This window comes from Stegostoma tigrinum, chromosome 31 (assembly GCF_030684315.1).
Source record: "Stegostoma tigrinum isolate sSteTig4 chromosome 31, sSteTig4.hap1, whole genome shotgun sequence".
NCBI lineage: Eukaryota > Metazoa > Chordata > Chondrichthyes > Orectolobiformes > Stegostomatidae > Stegostoma > Stegostoma tigrinum.
In genome coordinates, this window is record NC_081384.1 from 31,741,067 (window position 1) to 31,764,302 (window position 23,236).

A 23,236-nucleotide genomic window follows, 5' to 3' on the forward strand; every position below is an offset into this window, starting at 1 on the left:
GGTCTTTGGTGATATTGGCCACCTTTCCACAGCAGCGAGCTGTGTAAGTAGAGTCTGTGGATGGAAGGGATAATGGGAACTGCAGATGCTGGAGAATCCAAGATAACAAAGTGTGAAGCTGGATGAACACAGCAGGCCCAGCAGCATCTCAGGAGCACAAAAGCTGACGTTTCGGGCCTAGACCCTTCATCAGAGAGGGGGATGGGGAGAGGGAACTGGAATAAATAGGGAGAGAGGGGGAGGCGGACCGAAGGTGGAGAGAAAAGATCTTCCAGACCCTCACCCCATTCCCCTCTCTGATGAAGGGTCTAGGCCCAAAACGTCAGTTTTTGTGCTCCTAAGATGCTGCTTGGCCTGCTGTGTTCATCCAGCTTTACACTTTACTATCTGTGGATGGAAGGTTGGCTTCTGTGATGCTCTGGGCTGTGTACCATATTCTGTATTTTATATGGTCCTGAGCAGAGCAGTTGCCACGCCAGACCATTATGCACCTGGACAGTATGCTTTCAAGTATGCTGTGGAAGTAGGTGAGAGACCTTTTATAGACATGCCCAATTTCCTGAGCTGCCTGAGAAAGAAGGCTTTGTTGTAATGCTTTGACTGTCGCATTTACGTGGGAAGACCAGGATAGGTCGTTGGTTATCCTCATTCCAAGGAGGTTGATGTTCTTCACTGTCTCAACCTCAGTTCTGTTGATGGATTTGGAGGTGTGTTCTCCTCCTTTCTTTCTGAAATCGATGATCAGTTCTTTAGTTTAGCTGACGTTGACAGACAGATTGTTTTCATTGCAGTACGTCACTAAATCCTCTATTTCCCTTCAATAGTTTGACTTGTCATTGTTAGATATCTGTCGACAGCCACAATGAATTGGGACTCGGGGAATTTTGTCTCTAGTGTGTTTGTGGTGGTGTAAATCATTATTGATTGCGCTGGGTATCCAGCACTCTCTTTGGGATCAAGACTTCCAAAGATTCACAGCCTGTGATGGAAGAAATTTTACCTCTTCTAATCCTAAAATGGCCCTTGTCGTATTAGGGCCTATATTTTTGCCATGTTCGGCCAACTTTAATGGCCTTTGAAAATGGTGGATGGGTCCCAGTTGCAGACATCCCACTCCAGTTCGTACCGATCCCATTTTTGCAGGTGAAGAAGAGATGAAATACGTAGGTGGTAAATATGAATTCAGAAGGGCCATTTGAATCAGTGTTGAGTTCAAACAGTCATTTCATTTTTACTGTTCCAGGGCCTTAACCCACAAATTTATGGAAGAAATGTTAACATTTATCAAAGGTAGATAAAGTATGTTCAAGTATCATGATCTGAAGTTATTTAAGTCCACAAGACTTGGCTCCTGTACCATGTGGACAATAGTAGTTCAAGAAAGCAGCTTGTCAGCACTTTCTCAAGGGCAATTTGAGATAGACCATAAATGATGGCCTGGTTTGTAATGCTCAGAACATGTGAAATAATGACTCCAATACTTTTTGGCCATGAGCTCAGAACTAATAGAAATGGATTACAGTATTATAACAGGGCTGACAGGATGGGCCCATGGGAAGTGTGTCACTCACCCTTTAGATTGCACTGGGGCTCTGACACACTTGAGCAGAATAGAGGGTCGATTCTGTGTGTAACAAGGGCAAGTCTCGCTTCTCCTGAGAAAACCAACGATTGATAAGCCGTTTAAGGAAGGAAACCTTTATCCATATCTGGTCTGTGTATCTTCAGACTCTCAGCAATGTGTGATTGGCTCAAAATTGTCTTCTGAAATGGCCCAACAAGCCACTCTGTCGGAGTGCAAGTAGGGATGGACAACAACTCCTGAACCTGTCCCCGATGCCCAAGTCCTGTGAAAGAATGAATGAAAGATAAAATTAAATATATTTCATTACTCTTACACACATTTCGAGGCAGGAGGCTGCCTAACTATTTGTGTGCACCATTGATATATTTAGAGAGCTACAGAGAAAGGGCTGGCGATAGTGGGGTGGCTCTTTTGGGAGCCACTGCTAAAAAGATCGGTTGTATGGCCTCCTGTACTGTAAAAGTCTACAATCCTAATTACTCGAAAGGTTGTTGGAAGCACACAAAATAACAACTCTTCAGGGAAAAGGGTATATCTGTGAAAAGACAAACATTGTGTAGCTAGGGCATTCAAACAAGGGATTACCTTATGAGGTAACAAAGTGTGCAGCTGGATGAACACAGCAGGCCAAGCAGCATCTCAGGAGCACAAAAACTGACGTTACAGGCCTAGACCCTTCATCAGACCCTTCACCCTCTCTGATGAAGGGTCTAGGCCCGAAACGTCAGCTTTTGTGCTCCTGAGATGCTGCTTGGCCTGCTGTGTTCATCCAGCTACACACTTTGTTATCTTGGATTCTCCAACATCTGCAGTTCCCATTATCTCTGATTACCTTATGAGGAAAGGCTAGACAGGCCAGGCCTGTTTCTCAAAGTTAGAGGTGTCTTTAATGAAACTTACTCCCGAGGGAGTTTGACTGGGTAGATGTGGAAAGGATGTTTCCTCTTAAGGGAGAATGCAGAATGAGGGTTGATCGATTGAAAATAAACGTGTGCCTATTCCACGAGGATGAGGAAACAATTTTTCCTGTGAGGCTTAGGAGTTTTTGGGAATTCCCCTCCTTAAAAGACAGTGGAAGCAGGTATTTAAATATTTTTAAGACAGTAGACAGATTCTCAATTACCAAGGAGATGGAAGATTATCAGGGGTATGCAGGAATGTAGAGTTGCGATTAAAATCCCAATCAGCCTTGATTTGATTTGAATGTTGGAGCTGGCTTGAAGGGCTGAATGGCCTTATTCATCATCCTTGTTTGTACAGGTTGCTCTAATTGCAGCTCCTTTTCAACGTGATGCTACAGGTAGGCCCGAACTGAATGGTGTCATCATATGCTGCATAATTGGATGAATCCATTTTTTAGAAACAACATTTCTGCTACAAATACAACATTGATCCCACCCTCGAATGCTTCGAAAGGTGTCTGTCATCTGCTATTGCAATAGGGTGAACAATCCAAATGATTTGGATGTGGGAAATATGGTAAATATTTTTTAGCCAATAGAGAAGATCTGTATGGGTGTAGAATCGTCTCTCTGTGTAGTAATCTGGTGGAGTGTATCTCTCTCTCTCTCTCTCTCTCTCTCTCTCTCTCTCTCTCTCTCTCTTTCTCTCTCTCTCTCTTTCTCACTCTCTCTCTTTCTCTCTCTCTCTTTTCTCTCTCTCTCTTTTCTCTCTCTCTCTCTTTCTCTCTCTCTCTCTTTTCTCCTCTCTCTTTTCTCTCTCTCTCCTCTTTTCCTCTCTCTCTCTTTCTCTCTTTTCTCTCTCTTTTCTCTCTCTTTTCTCTCTCTCTTTCTCTCTCTTTCTCTCTCTTTCTCTCTCTTTCTCTCTCTTTCTCTCTCTCTTTCTCTCTCTTTCTCTCTCTTTCTCTCTCTTTCTCTCTCTCCCATCATATTCATCCCATTGACTGCATACTAGTGGGTTTGGGCAGGAGCCACATGAACGGATTGAAGAAGCTAGTGAACTGTGAAGATTGACTGCCTCCGTTCCTGCAATTGATGGGACAGCTGGTTTGTAATGCCGACAGCATGGGTTCAGTTCCCACACTGACTAAGGTTTCCTTCTCAACCTCTTCTCCTCACACCTGAGGCATGGTGACTCTCATTTTAAACCACCATCAGTTGAGAGACCTCGGGGTTTGGGTACATAATTCTTAGAAGTTTTCGTCACATGTTGACAGGATAAGAAGACATTTAGTATATTTGTCTTAATTGCTCAGACCTTTGAGTATAGGAGTTGGGGCATCATGTTGAGGTTGTATAGGACGTTAGTGAGACCTCATCTGGAATACTGTGTGCAGTTCTGGTTGCCCTGTTATAAGACGGATATTACGAAGCTGGAGAGGGGTTCATATTCATTTTTTAAATTAACTTGTGGGATGTGGGCATCACTGGTTGGTCAGCATTTATTGCCCATTCCTAATTGCCCTTGATAAGGTGTTGAACTGCTTTCCTGTATCAGGATGTGGCCAGGAATGGAGGGTTTGTGTTTTAAGGAGAGGCTGAATTTGCTGGGACGTTTTTCACTGGAGCGCAGGAGGTTGAAGGGTAACCTTTTATAGAGACTTGTAAAATCATGCAACGTGTAGATAAGGTGAATGATGGGTCTCTTCCCTAGAGTGATGTGGAGGGTACTGGGGTGGACAAGGTCAGGAATCACCTGACACCAGGTTATAGTCCCATGCTGTGAAAGCTTGTGTTTTCAAATAAACCTGTTGGGCTATAACCTGGTGTCGTGTGATTTCTGACCTTCCCTAGAGCAGGGGATTTCAAGACTAGGGGGCTTATCTTTAAGGTGAGAGGAGAAAGATTTAAAACGACGTGAGGGGCAACTTCTTTACACAAATTTGTTCATGTGAGGAAGGAACTTCCAGAGAAGTCATGGATGTGGATACTGTTACAATGTTTAAATGACATCAATATAAGCAGGCAAATGAGAAATATTTGAAGCAATATGGGCCAAGTGTAGGTAAGTGGGGCTAGTTTAGTTTGGAATTATAGTTGGCTTGGATAGATTGGACTGAGGGGTGTCTTTCTGTAGTGTACAACTGTGAGATTTGTGGTGTGTTGGAAGAACACTCAAGTGATATCAATTAAATTCCCCCGCATGGACTCAGTCACAGCAACAACGTAGATATGCAAAATAGCTTCAGTGTTGTAAACTATCCCACAGTACTTCACAAGTATATTTACACAAAGGTTTACACCAAGCTAAAGATGGTTGGTGGAATGGAGAGGCAAGGAGGACATTGATGTAGGAGGCTGAGTGATTCAAGCTGGAATGTCCAGTGTATAAGAAGTCTCAAATGGCTAAAGGAAAAAGCCTTCTGTAACCTGTTCCAGCCCTACAATCCTCTCTGCATTCTGCCAACACGCAAACATCATCCACTCCCTTTGCTTGATCACTTGCCTTTAGCCATTCGGGACCTTCTTAAACATTCCAGCCTAAATCACTCAGCCTCTTACGTCAAAATCCTTCAGGCCAGAAAATAAAGCAGAACAGCTCAATGCTATAAATAGATGTGTTTCTGCTCGCGTCCCTTTCACTTTTCGTCAACCAGTCTCCTGACAATCTAATTGGTGAAAAAGGTACATAAAACGTTGTGATGATGATTGATTTTCCTGTGGTAAGCCTGTACCAAAGTTAAGAGGTTGTGAGACGGAAAGGATATCCCTTTCGTGTCACTCCTTGCCACCATTCCTTGTAGGTCAGCATCATTTTATTTACTGAAAGGCCTATCTCTCCTGTTGCCTTTTCACAGTCTGGGAAAGTTGAACTACATTGAAGGTGCCGCACAAATGGAATTTATTGTTTAGATTAGGGAATCTGGTTTGAACAGACATTTTCTGAGCTATGCTTGCAAATGCTGCTTTTGGTGCTATGCCTGGAATGTAGGCAAACAGTTCAGACAATTAAATAAGATTGCGTGTTCGAGTAACAACCTGTTGTTTGTTGTACTATGGATTTCTTTCCTTTGGGTGTAAAATCTGAGAAATCTGTCACTTGGAACAGCACCACAAATAGATAACAACAGGAGTCAGCTATTCAGGCACTAAAGCCTGTTTATGTTATTTTGTTGTATTATGGCTGATCTGAATTCCATTTATCTGCCTTGGCTCCACGTCACCTGGGGGAATAAAATAGTCCTGAGAAAGACCATATGTGGAAATAATATTGAAACAAAATTGCCCAAGAAAAGGCAGAATCTTTGTGATTGGGTGAAGAAATGAAATAACAGCTGTCCAAAGTATCACACCTTGCTATACCACTCCAACAGGTTGAGAATGGAAACCAAAAGAACTGCAGATGCTGTAAATCAAGAACAAAATCAAAGTTGCTGGAAAAGCTCAGCACGCCCTGGCAGCAGCTGCAAAGGAGAAAACCAAGCTAACATTTTGGGTCTGGCGACCCTTCCTCAGACCCTTCCTTGTTTTTGTTCTTGATTTACGGCATCTGCAGTTCTTTTGGTTTTTATTTAGTATTTAACTCACTGCCACATCTCTTCCAGGCATGCCCACCTTGAAGAAGCTCTTCCGCTTTCTCTGGGATTTCCGTTCCAATCTTTCTGCTTGCGCACTGACATTAATTTCACTGTCACTCCTGGTGTTTGACCAGGTATTTGCTAAAACTGGTTTCCACAGCCATATCACATTCCTCAGTGACTGCCTCCAGCTCAGACTCACTGCACATGGATTCCAACTGGAGCTTTATCCCTCATGTTTTGAATCTTCTCAGGATCACAGATATCTCCATGATGTTCAGTGTTCCACACGCAGCTGCTCTCGCTGCACCCTGATATTCACACTCAGTGCCATGTGGCTCCACATGCACACACTCAACCTCTCTCTCCAACAGCATTGCAATGTGCTGGCTCAGAGCTGCACCACTCTGCAGTTCCACTTCATCCTCCTGCTCATTGGTTGTGCTAACAAGAAACTTTTTCTTTTCCTTTCAGGCATCAAGCCCCACAAAAAATTAGTTCTGAGGAAGGGTCACCGGACCTGAAACATTAACTCTGTTTTCACCTTCACAGATGCTGCCAGACCTGCTGACCTTTTCTGGCAACTTTGTTTTTGTTGTTGAAGTTGAGAATGGAGACTGACAAATGCAAAGCACAGTGTAAAGGATTTATTAAGACCATGTTTTGCAAAGAAAAATATTTATCAGTTTTGCAGTCTATCATACAGTCAGCCTGCTCAGCGATATTTTGACTCACGATGGAACAGGTGGGACTTGAACTCAGGTCTCCTGGCACAAAGTTAGGGACAACACCACTGTGCCACTTGAATCCTTGGTGTTGCTGGATTTAACATGGCCAATCCATCTAACCTGCGCATCTTTGGACTGAGAGGAAACCAGAGCACCTGGATTGAATCCACACAGACACGGGAACAGTGTGCAAGCTCCACACACTTTAAATTTCAGCCCTCAGAGGAATGAATGTTTCCACCCTTATGGCTCAGTAACATGACTTAGAAAGCCCTTCACGTGCCATTCCTGATGGAGTTGATTGCAACAAGATGCTTGAATTGAGTTCAGCTTACAATTCCGTCTTCCTAAGAGGAAGAAAGGGTGTAAAGGTACCCAAAACAATCAAACAAACCAGCTATATACTTTTCTCACTCAGGAGTGACTCAGTAGATTTAAAAGGAACGTAAGGGGCAACTTTTTCACACAGTGGTGTGTGTACAGAATGAGCTGTTAGAAGAAGTGGAGGAGGCTGGTACAATTACAACATTTGAAAGGCATTTGGGTGGGTATATGAATAGGAAGGGTTTAGAAAGGTATGGGCCAAATGTTGGCAAATGGGACTAGATTAATTTAGGATATCTGCTCAGCATGGATGAGTTGGATCGAAGGGTCTGTTTCTGTGCTGTACAACTGAGTCTATGCCTCTATGAACATTGTAAAAACTTGGATCAAATTATCTCTTGATCTTCTAGATTCCAGATAAAACGACACTGGATTGTGTGATCTCTTTTACTGTATGAAGTCCAGTTATTATTTTGGTAATTCTATACTGCACACTCTTGAGGGCCAGCAAGCTAAGGTGTGGTGCCTAGAACTGCTCATTGTGCTCCAGGTGTGGTGTCTCGGCTTTGTTTTTGATGCATGACTTCTAACCCATTTCATTCTATTTCTCTCAAAAGTCAGCATTCCATTGATAGTTTTACTTGTACCTATTCTTGGCATTTTAATGTTTCATCTGTCACATTATCATGCATATCGCAAATTCTACATAGTACCATGAACAGAATTAGGATTATGGATTAGTTAATCTAGTTAAGGAGTTTCAGTAGAGTGAATTCTCAACCTGCCAGTAATACAGCAAATTTTGTTTTAATTGACACCTTAAGAACCAGTACTTTCAATAAACTGGTAGAAATTATATAGCTGAATACTGGAAGCTTACTTTATTGTCATGGTCTCTGCAATGTCTCAGTAATCAGTTGAGGGTGCGAGTGAGAAGGCTGGTACGATTTATTTAAGGCAAAGTTGCATTATTTTTTAAGTGATTTATGCTGTAAATAAAGTATACAAGTGATGTGTATACCCCCCACCACGTTACATTTCTGTACTACCTATGTGTTTTTGCATTGATTCTGGACCTGTTGATCAACTGATATATTGATTAGCTGGTTGACTTCTGGTCCCTGTAGGTGCCAGTGAATAAAATGTTTGCGGTACTAAGATGAGAGAGAGGAGACCTGTCATTTCCAGTCCAATTGTAACTCCCTGTAACTGTTTAGGGATGTGGTTTGAAGCAGGACTTTATGCTCCCATGTATAATTTGTTGAATCTGTGCAGCACGGGAAGTTGATGGGGCCCTTACAGACTATTGTCTTGTGATTGATTGATTGTTAATCCTTCAAATATTTATGGGCTGCTTTTCATAACTACTTGTTTGGCTAAGTGATTCAATAATCAGGGATTCACAGTTAGCAAAAGAGGTGGCCACGGTTGGTGGTTAGTTGAAGATAAATGTTTTCATTCAGGCATTGGAACCCGGATTACTTGACCGAGGATGTGGTGGAAACCCGTTCTGTAAATAATTTTTTAAAAAGGGAGTATGACAGTTACTAGAGAATGGAATACATGCAGGATATGGACCAAAAGTGTGGTTGCTGCAGTTTGAAACACCCAGCAGAAACACAGTGTGGGCTGAACACTGTAAGTTGCTATGATCAAATATACCGACAAGGGTGGGATGATGTTTCTCTCGTGATAATAGAAACTTTTACCTGTGCAACAAACAAAAACATGCACTGAGTTTGTCAATGCAATTCCTGTAGCTAAAGAACAGAACAGAAAGTCCAGAAACCTATAACTCAACGCAGCATCATTTCAATGTATTTATTTCCCTTTTGTCTCCCAGGAATCTTGTTGGCCATATTTTCCAAGTATCAGCCCTCGAAGACCCCTCCCGAATAGTTACTTTTCAGTTGTGAACTTGAGCAGGGAGCAGGTGATGGTTTGATCCAGAGGGTCATCACAGTTTTATTACTTATTTTGATTATTCATTCACAGGATGTGAGCATCCCTAAATAAGAGTCAACCGCATTGCTGTTGGTCTGAAGTCACATATAGCTCATGCCAGGTAAGGATGGCAGTTTCCGGCCTGAAAGAACATGGGTGAACAAAATGGGGTTTTTTTTCCCCTCTGTGACAGTTTTATGGTCATCATTAAACTCTTAATCCATATTTTTATCGCATTCAAATTCTGCCCTAATGGGATAGATCAAAGTGCCCAGAGCGTTGACTGGGTCTCTGGATTAATATGTTCTGAGAAAGGCTTACTAGACCCAAAACATTAACTCTGATTTCTCTCCACAGATGCTGCCAGACTTGCTGAGCTTTTCCAGCAATTTCTGATTTTTATTCCCTGGATTAATAGTCTAGCCATAATACCACTGGGTATTAACACTAGCCTGATGAGCAGAGTTTACACTGTCTGATCTTCATCTCTGAAGTCGAAGGATCCTTGATGCCAGCTTCTGATAATGACATAAATGAGCTAAATTAGCCCAGTTATAGGAAGCATATTATCAAGCTGGAGAGGTTTTAGAAGAGATTTAGCAGGATTTTGCTAGGTATGGAATATTTGAGTTATGAAGAAAGACTAGCGAGTTTTGAGAAGATTTCTAGCTCAGGTTAAGGTTCTGGATGTGAGTTTGCTCGCTGAGCTGGAAGGCTAGTTTTCAGACGTTTCGTCACCATTCTAGGTAACATCATCAGTGAGCCTCCGAAGCGCTGGTGTTATATCCTGCTTTCTATTTATCTGTTTAGGTTTGCTTGGGTTGGTGATGTCATTTCCTGTTCTTTTTCTCAGGGGATGGTAGATTGGTTTGGAGCTAATGTGTTTGTTGATGGTGTTCCGGTTGGAATGCCATGCTTCTAGGAATTCTCGTGCGTGTCTGTTTGGCTTGTCCTAGGATGGATGTGTTGTCCCAATCAAAGTGGTGTCCTTCCTCGTCTGTATGTAAGGATACGAGTGATAGTGGGTCATGTCGTTTTGTGGTTAGTTGATGTTCATGTATCCTGCTGGCTAGCTTTCTGCCAGTTTGTCCAATGTAGTGTTTGTCACAGTTCTTGCAAGGTATTTTGTAGATGACGTTCGTTTTGCTTGTTGTCTGTATAGGCAAAACAAACGTCATCTACAAAATACCTTGCAAGAACTGTGACAAACACTACATTGGACAAACAGGCAGAAATCTAGCCACCAGGATACATGAACATCAACTAGCCACAAAACGACATGACCCACTATCACTCGTAGCCTTACATACAGATAAGGAAGGACACCACTTTGATTGGGACAACACATCCATCCTAGGACAAGCCAAACAGATACACGCACGAGAATTCCTAGAAGCATGGCATTCCAACCGGAACTCCATCAACAAACACATTGGCTCCAAACCAATCTACCATCCCCTGAGAAAAAGAACAGGAAATGACATCACCAACACAGGAAATGATGTCACCAACCCAAGGAAACCTAACCAGATAAATAGAAAGTGGGACATAACACCAGTGCTTCGTTGGAGGCTCACTGATGATGTTACCTAGAATGGTGACGAAACATCTGAAAACTAACCTTCCAGCTCAGTGAGCAAACTCACCTGAAGAAAGACTGAATAGGCTGGGACTTTTTTTCACCGGAACATAGGTTGAGAGGCGACGTGATAGAAGTTTACAAAATAATGAGAGATGTCGAGTTGATGGTAGTTGTCTTTTCCCTAGAATGGGGTATTTCTAAATGAGGGGATACATTTATAAACTGAGAGGAGAGATTTAAGAAAGGTATGAGGTAACTTTTTCATAGAGGGTGGTTTGTATTTGGAATGAACTTCCTGAGGGAGTATTGGATGCAGGTAAAATTATAACATTCAAAAGATGTTAGATGCATGAATTTGAACAGTTTGAAGGATATGGGCCAGGAGCAGGCAGGTGGGACTTGTTTAGTTTGTGATTCTGTTTGGTATGGACTGGTTGGGCCAAAGAGTCTGTTTCTGTGCTGTATGACTCTCTAACTATACACAGTTCAGAGACCAAGCCAGGGCTGACTGGTACCCTGGATTATTGTCACATTGCAAACTTCTCTTGGGGAGGTATTAAAGTTTTTTTTTTATGAAATTCAACCCAAGTCTACTGCCTAAAATTAAATAATGTGGAACAGTAATGAAGAGTTTAAAGACACCAGGAAACACAATTATTTGTATGTGCTTGTTTCAATAACAACCAATGACACATGTTTCACTTACTTTGGACTCAGATGTAGGAAGTTGGGGGCGGGGTGGTGGGAAAATAATTCTCAGGCTAGTGAATGCCCTAGTGAAACAGGTTTGGGTGGTGCTTGGCAGTGCAGCCTCAGTATGTTTATGCTGCATTCCTGAGCTGCTTATGGTAACATTGAAGTTTAGAAATGCCCAGTTGTTACTGTTGTCATTTCATTGAGTATAGTGTCACACCCAGAGTTCAGTATCCTGCAAAGCTATGCCCTCATAGTCTGCCACAGCTGCTGGAAGTCACAGGCAAACCCAAAGCCTCCGATCTGACGTTGTACCTTTTGTCAATAATTTGAGTCATTAGATGCAGTTGGGAAAGTGACAACTGTGAGACATTCCATTGTATAATTTTCAGGTTGAATAACCTGTCATTTTGCCTCAAAATTAGTGTCCTTGAATGTTTAAGAATTAAGTGTTAGGATATGAATGGTTAGTACTTTCCTATCAAGCCTCCATTTCTGATTCGTTTGACACTTAAATTAGCAAATATGAGAATTGTACATTGAAGTATTGAAGTAAAGCTAATGATCATTCAAAGTCTAATTTAATAAAGTTGTTATACCAATAAAGTATGGGGTCGAGGAAATAAATTTGATTACATGTTGATGAACCAGGAAGGATTGGAAACTGTCCCAATGGGAGCATGTGCTCAAAGATGTTGATCTGGGTCATGCTGAACATTTAGGCTTTATTTACATGAAATGGGCAAGTTACAACACCAGTGAGGCTGACACTCATCGTTATTCCTACAGGAGAAATGTTCTCAATGGGCTCAGGAGGGTTGTTTTTTTAAAAAAAACTTACCTTTCTGTTGGTGAGGACAGAGGCACTGCACCTTTCTAATTGGACTGCAGTAGCTGTCAGAAGATGCTCAAATGCATTCTCCTGCAGCTTGATCGTATTTGCATTCTGTCACTTAGAGGCAAGTTTGAGCCAAATAGTTTTGTAGATTGCTTCAAATTTCCCAGATTAGAAATTTTTTAAAGCTGACTCCCACTCCCACTCACTGGTGTTGTAACTTGCCCACTTCATGTAAATAAAGCCTAAATGTTCAGCATGACCCAGATCAACATCTTTGAGCACATGCTCCCATTGGGACAGTTTCCAACCTTCCTGGTTCATCAACATGTAATCAAATTTATTTCCTCGACCCCATACTTGATTGGTATAACAACACTATGAGGAGAACTAAATTCTAAGCACGGTCTTATTCGACTGTCCTTGGTATCTCATTTCTGAAATGAGGGTTAAAATGGTGCATCGAATACAATAAATAGATGAGTTCTGAATGATGGATCCAACTCAATTTAGCCATTTTGCATTTAAAATGAGGTGTACTTTTTCAGATAAAAGTCACATTCAGGGAAAGAGAAAATACAAGATAATAAAATGTGAGGCTGGATGAACACAGCAGGCCAAGCAGCATCTCAGGAGCACAAAAGCTGACGTTTCGGGCCTAGACCCTTCATCAGAGAGGGGGATGGGGGGAGGGAACTGGAATAAATAGGGAGAGAGGGGGAGGCGGACCGAAGATGGAGAGCAAAGAAGATGGGTGGAGAGGGTGTAGGTGGGGAGGTAGGGAGGGGATAGGTCAGTCCAGGGAAGACGGACAGGTCAAGGAGGAGGGATGAGGTTAGTAGGTAGCTGGGGGTGCGGCTGGGGGTGGGAGGAAGGGATGGGTGAGAGGAAGAACCGGTTAGGGAGGCAGAGACAGGTTGGACTGGTTTTGGGATGCAGTGGGTGGGGGGGAAGAGCTGGGCTGGTTGTGTGGTGCAGTGGGGGGAGGGGATGAACTGGGCTGGTTTAGGGATGCAGTGGGGGAAGGGGAGATTTTGAAACTGGTGAAGTCCACATTGATACCATATGGCTGCAGGGTTCCCAGGCGGAATATGAGTTGCTGTTCCTGCAACCTTCGGGTGGCATCATTGTGGCAGTGCAGGAGGCCCATGATGGACATGTCATCAAGAGAATGGGAGGGGGAGTGGAAATGGTTTGCGACTGGGAGGTGCAGTTGTTTGTTGCGAACTGAGCGGAGGTGTTCTGCAAAGCGGTCCCCAAGCCTCCGCTTGGTTTCCCCAATGTAGAGAAAGCCGCACCGGGTACAGTGGATGCAGTATACCACATTGGCAGATGTGCAGGTGAACCTCTGCTTAATGTGGAATGTCGTCTTGGGGCCTGGGATGGGGGTGAGGGAGGAGGTGTGGGGACAAGTGTAGCATTTCCTGCGGTTGCAGGGGAAGGTGCCGGGTGTGGTGGGGTTGGAGGGCAGTGTGGAGCGAACAAGGGAGTCACGGAGAGAGTGGTCTCTCCGGAAAGCAGACAGGGGTGGGGATGGAAAAATGTCTTGGGTGGTGGGGTCGGATTGTAAATGGCGGAAGTGTCGGAGGATAATGCGTTGTATCCGGAGGTTGGTAGGGTGGTGTGTGAGAACGAGGGGGATCCTCTTGGGGCGGTTGTGGCAGGGGCGGGGTGTGAGGGATGTGTCGCGGGAAATGCGGGAGACGCGGTCAAGGGCGTTCTCAATCACCGTGGGGGGGAAGTTGCGGTCCTTAAAGAACTTGGACATCTGGGATGTGCGGGAGTGGAATGTCTTATCGTGGGAGCAGATGCGGCGGAGGCGGAGGAATTGGGAATAGGGGATGGAGTTTTTGCAGGAGGGTGGGTGGGAGGAGGTGTATTCTAGGTAGCTGTGGGAGTCGGTGGGCTTGAAATGGACATCAGTTACAAGCTGGTTGCCTGAGATGGAGACTGAGAGGTCCAGGAAGGTGAGGGATGTGCTGGAGATGGCCCAGGTGAACTGAAGGTTGGGGTGGAAGGTGTTGGTGAAGTTGGTGAAGGACTCCCACAGCTACCTAGAATACACCTCCTCCCACCCACCCTCCTGCAAAAACTCCATCCCCTATTCCCAATTCCTCCGCCTCCGCCGCATCTGCTCCCACGATAAGACATTCCACTCCCGCACATCCCAGATGTCCAAGTTCTTTAAGGACCGCAACTTCCCCCCCACGGTGATTGAGAACGCCCTTGACCGCGTCTCCCGCATTTCCCGCGACACATCCCTCACACCCCGCCCCCGCCACAACCGCCCCAAGAGGATCCCCCTCGTTCTCACACACCACCCTACCAACCTCCGGATACAACGCATTATCCTCCGACACTTCCGCCATTTACAATCCGACCCCACCACCCAAGACATTTTTCCATCCCCACCCCTGTCTGCTTTCCGGAGAGACCACTCTCTCCGTGACTCCCTTGTTCGCTCCACACTGCCCTCCAACCCCACCACACCCGGCACCTTCCCCTGCAACCGCAGGAAATGCTACACTTGTCCCCACACCTCCTCCCTCACCCCCATCCCAGGCCCCAAGATGACATTCCACATTAAGCAGAGGTTCACCTGCACATCTGCCAATGTGGTATACTGCATCCACTGTACCCGGTGCGGCTTTCTCTACATTGGGGAAACCAAGCGGAGGCTTGGGGACCGCTTTGCAGAACACCTCCGCTCAGTTCGCAACAAACAACTGCACCTCCCAGTCGCAAACCATTTCCACTCCCCCTCCCATTCTCTTGATGACATGTCCATCATGGGCCTCCTGCACTGCCACAATGATGCCACCCGTAGGTTGCAGGAACAGCAACTCATATTCCGCCTGGGAACCCTGCAGCCATATGGTATCAATGTGGACTTCACCAGTTTCAAAATCTCCCCTTCCCCCACTGCATCCCTAAACCAGCCCAGTTCATCCCCTCCCCCCACTGCACCACACAACCAACCCAGCTCTTCCCCCCCACCCACTGCATCCCAAAACCAGTCCAACCTGTCTCTGCCTCCCTAACCGGTTCTTCCTCTCACCCATCCCTTCCTCCCACCCCCAGCCGCACCCCCAGCTACCTACTAACCTCATCCCACCTCCTTGACCTGTCCGTCTTCCCTGGACTGACCTATCCCCTCCCTACCTCCCCACCTACACCCTCTCCACCTATCTTCTTTGCTCTCCATCTTCGGTCCGCCTCCCCCTCTCTCCCTATTTATTCCAGTTCCCTCCCCCCATCCCCCTCTCTGATGAAGGGTCTAGGCCCGAAACGTCAGCTTTTGTGCTCCTGAGATGCTGCTTGGCCTGCTGTGTTCATCCAGCCTCACATTTTATTATCTTGGAATCTCCAGCATCTGCAGTTCCCATTATCAAAGAGAAAATACAGACTGGCTAAACTGTTTGGGGGTAGGGGTTAGCAATTTGAGAGCAGCAATGGAATAGCTAGAAAATGAAGGACAACAATTTTCACTTATTCTTCATTAAAAGAAAACATAATAAGGTACACCTCTTCACTTTTTCTTATGATGTTACTATGGTTTTAAGACAAGATTTTTTAATGCGTTCATTTCCATAAGGGTCTAGAATGGATAGAGAGGGATGGTTTCATTTGCAAAAGGACTTGTCCACCACAAGCCTTTGAGTTGTGGGGATTGGCAAGATGACCAATGGCAGCACGAGGAATAAGTTTGTTTTAACATAGCAAAGAATGAGAATGGAATAGTGTAGGTTGGATCGGCTTCGGATTGGTTTCACAGGTCGGTGCAACATTGAGGGCCAAAGGGCCTGTACTGCACTGTAATGTTCCATGTTCTAAATGGTTAGGATCTGTGTTGAAGGCAGATTCAGTCATGGTTTGCAAAACTACCTGAAGAGAAGAAAACTTCAAACTTGAGGAGAAAGGACAGGGAAGTGAGTCTAATAAAATTAGTCTTGCAGAAAGCTGCTGCAAAATTAACAGACTGAATAGCATCTGTCTATCCTGTACCTGGATTGTTCCCAACCAGGCTCCGTTAATTACATGTTAATGGAAGAATGTTTGATGTTGCAGTTCTGGCACCAAATGACAAAAATACTAAGTTTACAGTGAATTCAAAATGACTTCTTCTCTATTCCTGGCCTTTTCAATGCAGAAGAGGTAAAAAAAAATTGTGGTCTGATATTTCTGGTTAGTAGCTGTCTGAAACAGTTTGCCAGAGTGTCTACTCCAGTGACAGGCTTGGAGTGATAAAGAGAATACTTGGAAACATGTGTTTCGGGGTGTGGGGGGGGAGAGATCAAGCACCTTCTGATTAGTTAGCAGTGCGTGAGACTTTCACTAATGGGAATCTCTTTTATGGAGATCATGTTAAATGTCTGAAGGACCACTGATTCTGTTGGTCTCCCCGTACAGAATGGGACAATGGGGACCCTGCTGGTTCTCCAACTGATGTAAAAGATCCTCATCAGTCTAACAAAATCCTGACATTAGTTTTTCTTCTGTATAGTATTTTATTTCTGCAGTCCTGTTGGACAGTGACCACTTCTGCGAGTCAGAGATAATTATAGATGAGTAAATAGAGAAAATGAACATTCTGTCACAACCAACGCTACTGTCAGTAACTCAATGGAAAGTGTTCAGGAAGCAGCTTTACTGGGATGCTTCCTTTTTCTGTTTAATGTCTAGATCCCTTGAGAGCAACAGGATATCCTTTTATGTTATTGGAGTTTGTAAAAGAAAAGAAAACGTGCTGATTTATTATAGAAGATTTACAGCCAGACTTTATAAAACTCATTCAATAATTTAAAAATAACAAAATAAAAGTTAAAGGAAACGACTTTTCATTTTTGTAACTTTCCATGGATAAAGCAGACATTAACAAAGGAAATATATTTTTAAAACATTCTCCTTTCTTTGCAATGGCTTGAAATATGATTAGAATGGAAGCTAATATCATAATTTTAATGGAAATTAAAATTGAATTGCATTGCCACTATTGTTATAGAAGGCTTATTTATTATTCAGGTGGTTTCTGCATCATCTGTCTGTTTGCGTTGCTACTAATGTTCATATTCCACCTATGTTTTTATGCATAGCATGAGCTAAACTAAACATGACTTGCTGCAATGGAAGTCCTGATAATGTAAACTTTTTATTTTATTGATTTTGTTCATTCTTAGAATATGGGTGACACTGGCTAGGCCAACATGTATTCACCATCTCTAATTGCCCTGGAGAAACTGGTGCATCAAGGTGAACTGACTCCTTGATGGTTTAGAGACATCCACAGTGCTATAAAGAAGGAAAAAAGGCCTTTTAGATTTCAAGTGATGGACTGTGACTATTTTTATTAGCAGCTTATTCTACTGTGGGATAATCCTTGGGAGGAAAGATTGTTAGCACAATGTCTTGGAAATCTTTGCCATCTGTATGGGTGGCCACCTTTTATGGTTTTTCATTGATGGAGGGTATGAAGCACTTGTTCCTGTTAATTCCCACCAGTCCATGCCATGTTTTAGAGAATGTGGCCAGCCAACTTGCCTCCCACATTTGTTGCGTGATTTCTATTCCCAGTCTTTGATCCAGAATGTGACTGTGCATTTTTCATTTGAATTTATTGAATTGATAATGCCCATTGGGCACTCCTGAATTATTGAGGCATTTTCCCAATGGCTCAGCTCACGTGGCAATTGAATGTTAGCATGATTAGTTTCATTTTTATTAATCCACTTCTGATCACCAAGTAATCTAAAGTAGACAGCTGTTGCAGTTTACCGCTTTCCGAGCTGGTTTTACTGTTTTCATTGTTCCTGCATCTGAGTGCAAGCTGATTAAAGGGCAATCTAATTGAGGTGCTTAAGATAATGGAAGGATTAATACAGTCGTAGAAGGGAGCCCAGCACAAGGGGGGAGTGGGGTTGCAAAACCTTACAATCAACAGCATGGCTTTAATATTAACAGCAGAAAGCACATCCTCACATGAAGGATAGTGGAAACCAGGATTCTTCTCCTCCTGCAAAGTTTGGAGCCTTAGTTAAAACCGAGACTGAGTGTTTCATTAGACAAGAGTACTAAGTGTTGTGAAGCCAAGGTGGAGTTAAGATACAGATAAGCTATGATCCAAATGAATGCTGAAACATGCCAAACGGGTTGAAGACGTAAGGCTATTCCCATGAGCTTTCTTCTGCTTATGGGCCACCAGTTAGTCAGCCAATATTGTGTGACATTGATGGCCAAGGGCAGATTATCATCGTCCATCACTTTTTTGTTTCTTTACTTCAGAAGAGCATAGTCATTGGCCATGGTAAATGTTTAATACTGTTGATAAAGGATATGTTACATCTGTCAGCCTTTTTATTAGAATCCCTACTGTGTGGAAGCAAGCCATTCAGCCTATCAAGCCCACAGTAATCCTCGAGCATCCCACCCCATCACTGGCTAATCCACCTAGTCTGGATGACGTGGGCAATCTAGCATGGCCAATCCACCTAACCTGCACATCTTTTGACTGTGGGAGGAAACCGGAGCACCTGAAGGGAACCCACGCAGACACAGGCAGAATGTGCAAACTCTACACAGACAGTCACTAGAGGGTGGAATCGAAATTGGATCCCAATGCCAAGAGGCAGCAAGCTAACCACTGAGCCACTGTGCTGCCCTTGTTCTCAGTATGTTGATATTATTCGGAAAGCCAGGAATGATATTCATCTCCAATCAGAATACGCTGAGCTTCATGCTTTGATATGACTCCGTAGCAATGTAGTTCTAACACATTGCTGTGGATCTGGAGTTAGGTATAGGACAAACTGGATTAAGGGTGGCAGATTACCTGCTCTAAAGTATTTTATTGAGTAGAATGGCTTTCTAAAGCCAATGTGCTAGCTTCAAGGTTATCATCTCTGATATTAGCTTTTTTATTCGGAGTTTACTTAATTTGTTAAAGTTAAATTCTCCAATTAGAATAGAGAGATCTGACCACATTTCTTAAGATCATTCATCCATATCTCTCGATTAGAGTCCAGTAATCTAACCAATGTACCCAGTGACTAGACACCCGGTGTTACTGAGAAATAGCTAATTCGTGACAAGTTGCTAGCTGGAACTATGTTAGCATTTGCCTCGGTTGATTGGTATTTTGTACACCGCACAAAGATAGCCACTTGCTTTGGCACATGAAGGGCAGAAGAAATCAGTATTTCCCTTTCCCAAAAGGCTGTGGGTACCGGGATAACGAACACTTTCGAGGATAAGCTTGGTAGAATTTCGGAGGTAAGGAAACCAAGGAAAATGGTGCAAAGGTAGGTAAATGGTGGTGCAAAGGTAGGTAAATGGGCTTGAAGTACCAATTGGCTCTGATTGAATTAAATTTTGGAACAGGTTCCAAGGACTGAACCTTCTGAAATTATAAACATGCAGTATATTTGGCTCAAGCTCCTACACATCCACATCAATCAACCTGCATTTGCGCTCTCACCAACATTATCCTTGCATAGTAGAGAGCCCGAATGCATCCTTTCTGGTTGGTACCTGCTCAGTTACTTGTCTTCCCAGCTTGAGAAATAATAAGACCCAATTCCAAAAGCCACATATGCTGGTTGAGTGGGTGTATCATTTTGTTGAAAATTAATTAGAGGTTAATTTGGTGGACACTTGACTGAAAAGAAGAGGGAAAGGCTGTTCTAACTGTGTTGCCAACATTACTTCCTTGTAAACTGCTGGCAGAGCAGTGTCAGGAAATCATTACTAGTTAACCCATGACCATAGTCTTCCCAAGGGCTGTTAGGGCTGTGCAACAAATGCTGGCCCTGCCACTGGCACCCACATTGCATGAAAGAATGCAATTAAACTGGTAACTTGGCTGCAGACTTCATTCACTGCATCTCAATGGAGTAATTATAGACTGGGTTGCAATGTTCAACAACTGAGTCACAAAATGCTTTAATCCGCAAGATTCCAGGGTCTAAATCTTCTGTCAGATAGTATTTCTTGACCAAACCTACTCTGTTTGTCAGGTACATTTACTGTGTTAATGCTCTGATTCGATTACTCCACCGAGTCAGATTGGTCGGCTGCAATGTCCCAGATGCCAACCTACTCAACGTGATGCTTGTTCATTGTTGGTTTACTTCATAATTTAGAGCATGCAACATTTCCATTTTATTGGTCTGAATGTGAATCGCAAAGGGAGGCCAATGGCCCAATGGTATTATCACTGGATTGTTAATCCAGAGATTCAGATATTGTTCTGGGTATCAGAGTTTGAATCCTGCCATGGCAAATGGGGAATTTTGAATTCAATGTATATCTGGAATTATGAGTCTAATAATGGCCATGAATCTGTTGTTAATTGTCAGGAGAAAAAAAGCATATGGTTCACCAATGTCCTTTAGGAAAGGAAACTGCCATCCTTAGTTGGTCTGGCCTACATGTGACACCAGACCCACTAATGTGGTTGACTCTTAACTGCCCTCTGGACAATTTGGGATGGGCAATGATCCTGGCCTAACCATGACCATTGCATCTGTGAATGAATTTAAAAAGCAGTCCACTCAACTTCCTAATATAGTATTAGATAGGGGACAGAACGATATTCAGTGCATCTCTCTAAGTTCTGCTTTCTCAAGTGCTTTCTGCCCTGTGCGTTAACAGGAAATGTCAATGTGGCACAGTTCCTTTTGTTATCGAGGTTTGTTGTTCCAGAACATTGCACATTGACTGCCCCTGTTGTTATGGAGCTACTTCCTGTTCAGTTGAAACCAATACTGATTGTGGAGTTTCTTTTGGTTTATTGATAAGTTTAAATCTTTTCATTGTCTGCTTTGTTCTCTGTACCATTAAAAGTAAATCTCCGTATTTGTTTCTTAAGAAATCCTCCTGGGCACCAACCTACTGGCACAAAATTATAATGCCTGGAGTTCAGAACAATTTTGTGCCCATCTAGTGTATGGTGTTTTAGGTAACAGAGAGGATGGAAAATATTCTGCAGGCATTGGGGAATGGGATTGGAAGTGAGCTTCAATTTGTGGTGAACATTGATACTGATGACATAGGATCTCAATATCTGCTGTCTCTGGGATCAGAATTCCAAAAAGTGAGAAGAATGTTAGAAAGTAGGAATTTGACGATCGTTATCTCTGGTGTGGATTACTCCTAGTTCTGTGTGTTTAACCAGAGTAGAAACAGGAAGATAAGAGGATCAATGCATGTCTGGGAAAGGGGAGAAGTTCTGGGGCAGAATTCAAAAGGGACCTATAGTGCCTCAGAGACAGGGAGCAATGGCATCATGGAGATTAATTTGTGTAGGTGCAAATGACTTAAACTAAATTGGCAGTGAGCTATAGAGTAAAGTCCCAATCTTTGCAGAGGATATATTCCTCAGAAATCTCTCAAATGGTGAAATTGTGAATGGTGAGCATATTTTACGTGGCTTTTATGTTTGATATCAGGTATCAGCCATGTAAAATTCTGACATCAACAGACATTGTTCGGGCCTTTGAAAAGTATTTGGATGAGCACTTGAAGTGGCGTAACTTGCAAAGCTTTGCACGTAGTGCAGGGAAGTGGGACTGTTTAAGTAATAGTAATAGCGTACAGACTCTGTAGGCCAAAGGGCCTCTTCTATACTATGATTCTATGAATGAAAGGGTGTTATTAATGATGTCCATTGACAACTACCCCAAAGTAAAGCTGAACCATAGGCTCAATGCAACCTATTGCTTATGGACACCAGGCTGATTGAATAAACTGCCTTTGAATGGGGCCAAATAAGAAGGTTCCTGTGGTACAGTGGTAACGTCCCTATCTCTGGGCCAGGAGGCATGGGTCCTACCCCAGAGGTGTGCCGCAGCATGGCTGAACCTGTTAGATTGAAAATATTTACAGACATCCCCCTCTCATTTAGGACTGTTCTTCCATAAGTCTACCAGCTCATTTACATTAGCAGTTTAAAAATTGAATCCCCAGAATGAGTGGTCAAGATCCTACTATCAAATCAGGCAGAGATTTTGAAAACAAAAGAGACAAGTGAGTGTGTTATTGTGGTAGAGTCCCTACGTCTGGACCAGGAGACACGAGTTGAAGCCCCACCTTCTTCAGACGTATGTAATAACAACTGTCAACAGGGTGATTAGAAAATAACTAGAGGCTAGTAAGGAGTGGCTGTTAAACTGCAGTGATAGTGTTCTCACCTGTAAACCAGAAAACCTGGGTTAAAATTCCACCTGCTCCTGAGGTTTGTGATGACCTATCTGAATAGGTTAATTAGGAAAAATATCTAGAGATGAGTAAGACTAGTTAGTTCAGCAGAATTTGGCGAGCCAATCAATCCCAGTCTTAATAAGTTGGTAACTGGGCAACTTTCCAGGAGGGGGCCCCCCTGACCTGTTAAGGCCCGTTGGATCTTCCAGCAATCAGGTAGTTGGCTGCCAGCAGATTTGCTCCTGAGTTTCGGACCTGTGGCATGCAAGCCCCACCCACCTGGAGCCACCAGACAATCGGTGAGAGCCAACGTAGACTTAATGGCACAATTCTGAAATGCGTTGGACCAGTGGCACTTGGCAGTTCATGTGCGTCAGTCTTTGACAGTAGCAGGATATCAAGTTGTCGTCATCTTACAGGACCATAGAGCTGCTCTCTCTCGTTAGAGAGAGACGATTGGTGACTGTACCTGAGGATTGCCATGCCTTGGGTGAGTGTAGAAGCAGAGTCCTTCGTGGTAACCTCAGCCAGTGTGGGAATCAAATCAACGCTGTCAGCATCAAGTTGCTTCACAAGCCAAACATCCAGCCAACTGGAGTGGCAGGCTATATCAAGAGAGTGGCTGGTAAAGCAAATAGAGGCTTGAACTTCAAAAATAGAAGCATCATGTAAACAGGGGAGTTATGTTGAGCATATACAAAGCTCTTGTTAAGCCCCAACTCAACTCTTTTGCCTAGTTCTAGCTTGTGCACTTTGTGAAGGAAGTTAGACTCTCCAAGAAGGTGCAGAAATTTACCAGACTAGTTCCAGTGATTGGAGATTTTCATTGCAGAGTTTTGGTAAAGGTAGAGTTTTACTTGGAGCAGGCAGGATT

The 23,236-nt window shown here is 43.5% G+C and overlaps 1 protein-coding gene and 1 long non-coding RNA gene across 4 annotated transcripts in view; one reads left to right on the forward strand and one right to left on the reverse strand.

Moving 5' to 3' along the window:
• Window positions 1–23,236, forward strand: part of LOC125466241 (rho GTPase-activating protein 12) — a 212,064-nt gene that overhangs the window by 79,440 nt on the left and 109,388 nt on the right. The window lies entirely within an intron of this gene.
• Window positions 411–23,236, reverse strand: part of LOC125466243 (uncharacterized) — a 155,281-nt gene continuing 132,455 nt past the window's right edge. Inside the window, exon 4 of the long non-coding RNA XR_007250413.1 lies at window positions 411–1,847. This is a non-coding gene — a long non-coding RNA (uncharacterized LOC125466243). The remainder of the gene's footprint in view (window positions 1,848–23,236) is intronic.